Here is a 7,526-nt window from a genome sequence, read left to right as displayed (position 1 = left end):
GGGCAGCACAGAGGATGTTTTCAGGTGCCTGGTGCCATAATGGAGCTGGCTGAACCAATGTGAGCCAACTGAGATGCAGTGTTCCCCAAAACAGAGTCCAGCATGAATGCTCGGGATGCCCCATGAGCCACCATGAACCTGGCTGAGCTAAATGCCAGGAATTCACTGCTCATTTGGCTGCTTTCTAGGTGGGGGTTGAGTGCAGCAAAGCCCTCAGAAAAGTTGCTTCTCTGACCTTCATCCTCACCTCTGTACTCCATCTCCTTCCATTGCCCCAGCTCAGGATTTGGAAGCTCTCGATTTGTGTCTGACCAGAGATGTTTGTGTTTTCCCCACCTATCTTTCTCCAAAAGCCCAATGCTGGAATCAGCATGGGCTTATAAAAATATTATCAAGCAGCATTTCATTCTGGAATGCAACAGTATTACAGCTCCTACCTATGACCTTTCTAGCTGAGATAGGAATAAAATAACAGCTCTTTCCCACACAAAAAGTTTCCATGCTCAGAATTATAAAGCAATTACTTAGCTCCAAATACTGTGTTTTCCCAGAGTGCGGTGTCGCTTTAGATAGATCCCTCTGCCAAACAGAAAAACAAATGGAGTGGATAGAAGGAAACTGAATGTACTGAACACCCAAAAGGCATCTCTGGTGACTGAGCACAGCCTAAAATAATCCAGTGCCAGGTGTCTGTTGGACATTGTCACCCTGAGCTTGGAGAGCAGTGCAGAGACACCCACGCTCCATGTGAGCTCCCCAAACATCATCAAGTCTCAAGCATGTGCTGGATAAATGATACACAAGAGAAGTTGCTATGTGCAGCTTCCCAGCCAAAGAGCAATGTGCGCAGTCTGGGTGCTGTGCTCAACCCACACCAGGGGAAAACACATCAGCTAATTAAAGGATGGGCAATGAGGAAAGTCCTCCAGATGGACTTTTTGAAGAATGAAGTTGTTTGCTTTTTCTTTTCTAAGGTAGACTGAGTAGATTCTAAGGAAAACTTACTGGCTTTAGTCAAGCTGTCATCTAACCAAGACATTTGAGGCACGTGGTACTATCACTGTTCTACCCTATGTTGTTTGGTGGTGGTGGATTTGTACTGCATTTTAAGAAAATATTAGAATGAAAACACTTTTTTCCCTCCTTTCCAAGGTTGCACTTGGAAATGACTGCTGACTGTAAGTGTGCAAAGAAGTCAGGCACTATTTTGCTTGCAAATGATGAAGAGACAGCATTAAGGACTGTGCCACTTATAGCACAGCAAACCAAGTTTGCTACCTAGCACGAAGGTGGGTGATTTACTCTTGAGTATAAAAGAGCGGGAGCAGCAGAAGCTGGGCCTGTTTCCACTGTGCTTCATGCAGGATTTAAGCACTCTCTTGCTGACATCTACATTTGCAAACAGCATGTGAAATGCTTGCCCAACACCTGTCCTGGATGATTGGAACTGTTTATCTGGGTTTGTTCAAATCTGTTGGACCAGGATAATGGTTGTGCCACTGTTTCCTGCAAAAAATTTATTACAGAGAATTCGGTTTATTGGGTGAATTTAAGGCATAAATTCCCCATGTATCACCTCTAAGGTGGTGCATTGAACAGAGTTGGTCAGTGGGGCTCCTTCCCCCCAGGCCAGGGCTGAACTGCTGATGGTGCATGAGTCAGGACAGGGCTGGAGGATGTGTCTAATGAGGAGGCTTCTAGGTCTGCCATTCCAGACATGCTGTTTTGGAGCTCATCTTGCATGAACACCCTTGGGATATTGGGACAATGTGGAAGATCAGGAGGCAAAGTCACAGTGCAGCTCACAGACATGGGCAGTCAGCAAGTCAGGGATGTGTCTGATCCTGCAAGGCATCCTGGGCAGCATCCTCCTGGCACAGGCACAAACAAGAAGTGCCCTGCCTGCACAGAAACCTGTTGTCTGCCCACAGGCTGTGTAGAGGTATCCCAAAAAGCAGTCTCGTTTGTTTGTTTGTTTGTTTATTTGTTTTCTTGCTTCACAGGAAAACAGCCTGAAAATACTGTTGAGAAATTACAGTTTGGGAAGCAGCTCTGGAATCATTCTGCAGGGTGCTGATAGTGCAGCAGACTGCCAGGCTGCTCTGATTCCAGGCAGTTTTCCCACACTGACAGGCTGCAGGGAACAAAACAACCGTGTGACTAATGAGAACGGCTGCCTGTCTCTATAGAGAAGCTTGGGAAGGAAGGGGTTGCAGGGAAATAAGAGCCTTGTCTTTTTCTCCTCCTTGCCTGGGAAAAAATGCTTTCTGTGGTTTTGTGCATTGGAGAGCGCAAGAGCCAGATTTATATCCGTGTGTAAATCCACCCCCTGGTGTCCCATACACACATCTGCAGCAGACACAAAAGTCTGTTTTAATGCAGACTGAAAAGCCCAGGATTTCCTGGCACAATTCTGCCTTTCATGCTTATGAAGGCAGACACAGGCTCCTGCAGGTGCAGTGGAGCAGCAGGAGCTGCAGCTGTGGCAGTCCTGCCCATGCCTCTGACTTCGTTTGTCAATAAGAGCAGGAATGTTGCAAATCTCTGTAGGCACGACCAAATGAAGAAATTAGTGTCTCTAGTCTCTCTGGCTCAGTTTGTGCAGCTCTGGGATTGTGTTCCTCTTTTTAGCAACCTTGAAAGGAGGAAGAGAAATGTGTAATTAATACATATGTAAACGAGCATCTGACACAGAACCAGTTTTCCTTCTTTGTGTTAAACATGTATTTTTGTTGATGTATTATTTGTAATATATTCTTTGTATAGAAGGGTGTTGTTAAATTGGATTTTGGCTTGACTTAAGCAATTAAATGAGTCAAATCATTCTAAGCATTTGCAGGATTTTTTAAGCTGTTACATTGGCTCTTAATGCATGTCCTTGAGGCTGTCTCGGCTGAGTTTGATTTATGATTATTCAAAAGTAGGTTTGGATAAATTATTCAGGTAATAACCAGCTTTTGGGTTTGCACTGATCAAATGTGGTTGGATGTAAAACTAAGAATCTTTCTTACAAACCTGCATTCACATCTAGTTTGTTTCTGGACTTCTCTAAGAGCCCTTTGGAAGCAATGGCTTCACTCACATCAGTCTAATTCCTTAGTGGCTCTAAAATCAAGTAGCTGTATTTCATTCCTCTAGCATACACGAAAAATACTGAGAGCCTGTAGTCTTTATTTTATGAAAGAAGATACTGCTATTGCCCATTTAGGAGATTAGTCTGGTCTTGCATTTTTTCTGAATGCTCAGTGCTGCTGTGTAACTGAATATCCAGGGATAAATGTGATCCATTATTTTTTGTTTGTTTTCAGAGCTTGGACCTCCCTAAATCTGTCTTCAAAAAATTTAATGTGTTCCTATCTGATCTCTTTGGAAAAATAATAGTATTGGTGATTGTGCTGTCTGTGATCATTCATTCTGCTGTAACACTCCAGGGATTGCTGGGCTTCTGTGTTGTGCTTGGCTGCTGCTGGTGTGTGAGTGGCAGGGTCAGAGGATGAGTATCGCCTCCTAACTGGGGAAGTACAGCTAGCAGGAGCCACCACACTGCAAAGGGTTGTGGTGGCACCTGTTAGGGAAGAAATTTCCTCCTCATTCTGGGATGGAGCAGAAAGTTGCCCCATCCTATGATGCTCCTGAAGTGGGCTAAGAGGACATAGTTTGTCTTAGAGATACCCCTTGCCTGTTGTTGATCAAATACGGCCTTTCCATATAGTTCTTTCCAGGCACCTTGAACCTTAGGCTCTATTCTCCTGGGAAATGCCTGTCCATCCTCAACACACGGGGTGGAAATCTTGCTTTACATCTTTTCCCTGTGATCTCAGGTATGTGGAGGAAGGTTATGTGAGAGCTCTGAGTTTGTACAAAACATTTTCAGGATTGTTTGAAAGACAGGTGTTTGCTAAGGAAAGCAGAAGCTTCCCTTTGGACTGAAAAAAAAAAGTGATTCTTCCGATTATTATAATTTTGGAATTAAGAGAGCTCTCAGGCAAAGATATGGAGGTAGGAATAACAGTTCCTTACTAGTATATCTAACAAGACAAACAAGAACAACAACAGCTATGAAATTACCCACAAACAGAAGTTACTCAGTCCCAGTGTTTTTTGGCTGCAGGCACCTTTTCCCTGAGCTGCAGTTCCCGGTGCTGGGGGCGGGCGGGTCCAGCAGAGCTGCAGGAGGGCTGGGGGTGATGGCAGCGCTGTCCCAGGGGGAGAGAGATGGAGAGAGCTCTCCACTCACAGTGTGGGTTCCAGTGCTCAGCAGAGTGCTGGATGGTGGTAGTTCACAACGAGAAGACAGCCAGGCAGGGTCCAATAGTGGTTTCCCGACGCTGGGATGGTGGAGATGGAGGAGAGGCGGCGATCGTCCTTCTCATCCGAACTCTGCAGGGGGAAATGGGCCGAGGCCCAGCTTTCCGCTTCCTCTTCTGGCTGTTTGAATCTCGCGGGGTTTCCCTCTTCTCTCTCCTCTCCCTTGTCACCAGGGCCCAGTCAACAGGTATCTTAGCATGACAATGGGGAAAATTCCACAGAGGGAAAAGGGAGAGAACCAACCCCCAACACTGGATCTCATTCTCAGAGACCTGAATCATGTGCTTCTAACCTCTAGGACATGCTCAATGGATTTTCTGGCTATTGCAGCCCAATAGGTCCTTCCTACCTAATGTCTTCTGAGGCTGCTTTAACAGCAGCCAGTGCTCAGGAAATGAACCTGGTAAGCATTAGAAGGAGATTGTGTAATTAACTGGTTTTGTGGTTCATGATACTTTTGCATGGGTGGGCACTGTGGTGTGAACCTACTTTCGGTTCCATTGATTTTTATTGCCCTGCAAAACTTAAAAAAACCCCACTTGAGTCCTCTTTTCAAAGACCCCAACAACCACTCCAGAGACTGCATGCTCTGCTGTTATGAAGGGAATTTGGGGTAAGTTTGGCTTTCTGCACCAAACCCAGGCTGTGACTTAGAGGCTCTGTCTGCACCGTGTGTCAGTGCAAGAGGCTTCACAGCTGTGTGCTTGTGGCAGCACTAAGACTCAACATTGCACTACATCATTAGTAGCTATGGCAATTCAGCTCAGTTCTTGGAAAATTAGGGTGAATTCCTGGGTGAGGAAACTAGGAAGGACAGTGATGTTCCTCAGGAGCTGCATTGCAGATTAGGAACTCAAGGGTAGTTCATGGGAGAGCTGAGATTTTGTGGTGGGTTGACCTTGCTACCAGATGCCCACCCAGACGCTCAACGAGACAGGGAAGGAAGGCAAGATGAAAAGATTTTGACATAAGGGCTTGGATATGACTCTGTAATTACCATCATGTCCAAAACAGACTCAGCCTGGTGGGGGAAAAAAGATTTTGCTTATCCTGCAGGCTCACTTTGAGATACAATACACTCTGAAATTATATTGCTCTGCAGATTAGAACTGGCATAGTAATTATTTTCTAAATATGCTGAATCTGTTTGGCTGTTTATATCTCTGGATCTTTACCCAGCAACAGAGATGCCTCATCTCAGTTTCATCACTGGTGAAACCAGGTGACTTATCTAAGGTATCATAAGCAGCCAGACACAGGCAGCAAGAGAAAGTAAGTGTCTTGCCTTCCAGATCTGTCCATCTATATGCCCAGATCTCAAAGGCAAACAGGATCCACATCCTGGCTGGTTCATGGCCTGCAAGAGGATGTAAGGAGGCTGATGCTGAGGGAATAGATTGGGATGTGCTCTACGTTTGCTTTCCCTTCTGTCCAACCACTGAACCTGGTTTCCGGTGTGTTTCCCCCAGTTACTGTCATGGAGATGACAACACAATACTTACGTGGGTAGGTTTTCTTGTGGCTCAGCAAAATGGTGATTGTTGCATGTTCATCATCCCCTCCCTGAACACTGGGGAGAAATGGTCGTTTTTCCTCTGTCCTTAGGCTTAGTGCCAGTTGTCTTTTCATTGAACAAGGTGTTTGGGGTTTTCCTTTCACTGTGTTTTACAGCAAGTGGCCATTCCAACATTCAAGCCTCTGACTACATCACATTTGTGAAATACTTCCCTCCAGTAGTGCAGGGGGGTTTAGGACAAAAAATTTTCCACTTTGAAATAAAAGTTACTTTTCTGCTAAAAGAGAATTATAGCTGCTGAGGTTTGGTGACTCTTTTGAGTGATTGAGAAAAGATATGTCCAATAGCTTGGGCTTATTAGGGAGCTGCTCTGGAAAGAAAACGTGTGTCCTGAAAAGCATCTGTGTGTCCCCAGGCTGGGTTTCATCAGCCAAAGGGCATAGCTGTTCCAAGGGGGTGTGGGTATGTGCTGTCAGGGACTCTGGATGAGCCTGGGCACCAGTAAAGAAACTGAAATCCCATGGCGCTGCAATTTGATGTGGTGATCTGGACCTGTAAGTAGCACCCACCCATGAGGCACATAGCTCTGTGTCTGATTTATTATGCATGAGTTATGTTTGCAGGAATCCTCTCCATGAGAAACTTATTCCTCTGGTGGGACTTCATCCTGGGGGACCTGCATGTTGATAATCATCTCTGTTTTGGGGTTTTTTAGCCCCATCATCTCCTGAAACAGAGCGCTTGAACAAGCCATGTTTCTCTGTTTTTTCTACAAAATTTTTCACATCTTATTGGAAAATTCTGGCAATGATGAAGCAGCTGACACATTCAGGGGCTTTCAGCCACCAGCCCATCACAGTCTGAGTATGGTGAGAGAGGGGCTGAGCATGGGGATCCTTCTTGGGCTGCTGCTCTGCGGATGCTACCTGGAGGCACCTCTGGCCCCTGTGGTAAATGTGAGATGAGCTGAGGTCTCTCAGCCTCCATAAATAGACAGTGAGCTCAGAGAAGCACCCAGTGTCTCCCAGTAAGAGCCTCTGGTACCCAGAAACTGTAGTGGCTTTGCTCCCAGCACCAGCAGGATGCAGGAGCTGAGGCTGCAGCATCCTCCTGGAGATGCCCTGCTTGCCTGTCAGAGCCTTGCTGGCTGTGATCCACCCAGGCTGGAGCCACCTCTGACAGCTCTGATGGTTGGCTGTGCTGCTCAAATATCCATACTCAGCCCACAGCCAGGAGTTTGTGCAAAAGAGGAGTTGTCTATGCTCCTTTGGCCATCAGCAGAACCAGCTGAACGAGGTCAGTGCTCATTCCAAATGCAGGCTTTGCACCCCCTCTGGTCATGGTGTCAGGGCTGCCAGTGCAAGAACTCTTCCCTGCTGTGGCTGCCAGTGTTTGGGCTGAGCACACACTGAGCCAGCCCTGCTCCCATGGACTGTGGGGAGAGCCACTGTGAACCTTGACAAGACACTCAGCAATCATGAGGTGCTGCTTCCTTGCAAAGGAAACCTGCACCTGAGGTCTCTTCAGACAGAGGAATTCCTAAAACATCAGTGCTTTATGGAAACTGGTCTTCCTCTTTTCTTTAAAGAAGTCTTGTCTCTGGCTTGAGCACAAAGAATGTTATGTCAGCAGCAGCCTTTGCAGCTTTACTTTGCTTTTTTCCCCACAAAGCCCTTTGCTCTGCAGCCTGAACGGTGACTCC

The sequence above is a fragment of the Cinclus cinclus genome, chromosome 15, assembly GCF_963662255.1.
Source record: "Cinclus cinclus chromosome 15, bCinCin1.1, whole genome shotgun sequence".
Taxonomy (NCBI): domain Eukaryota; kingdom Metazoa; phylum Chordata; class Aves; order Passeriformes; family Cinclidae; genus Cinclus; species Cinclus cinclus.
This window is presented reverse-complemented; position numbering follows the sequence as displayed.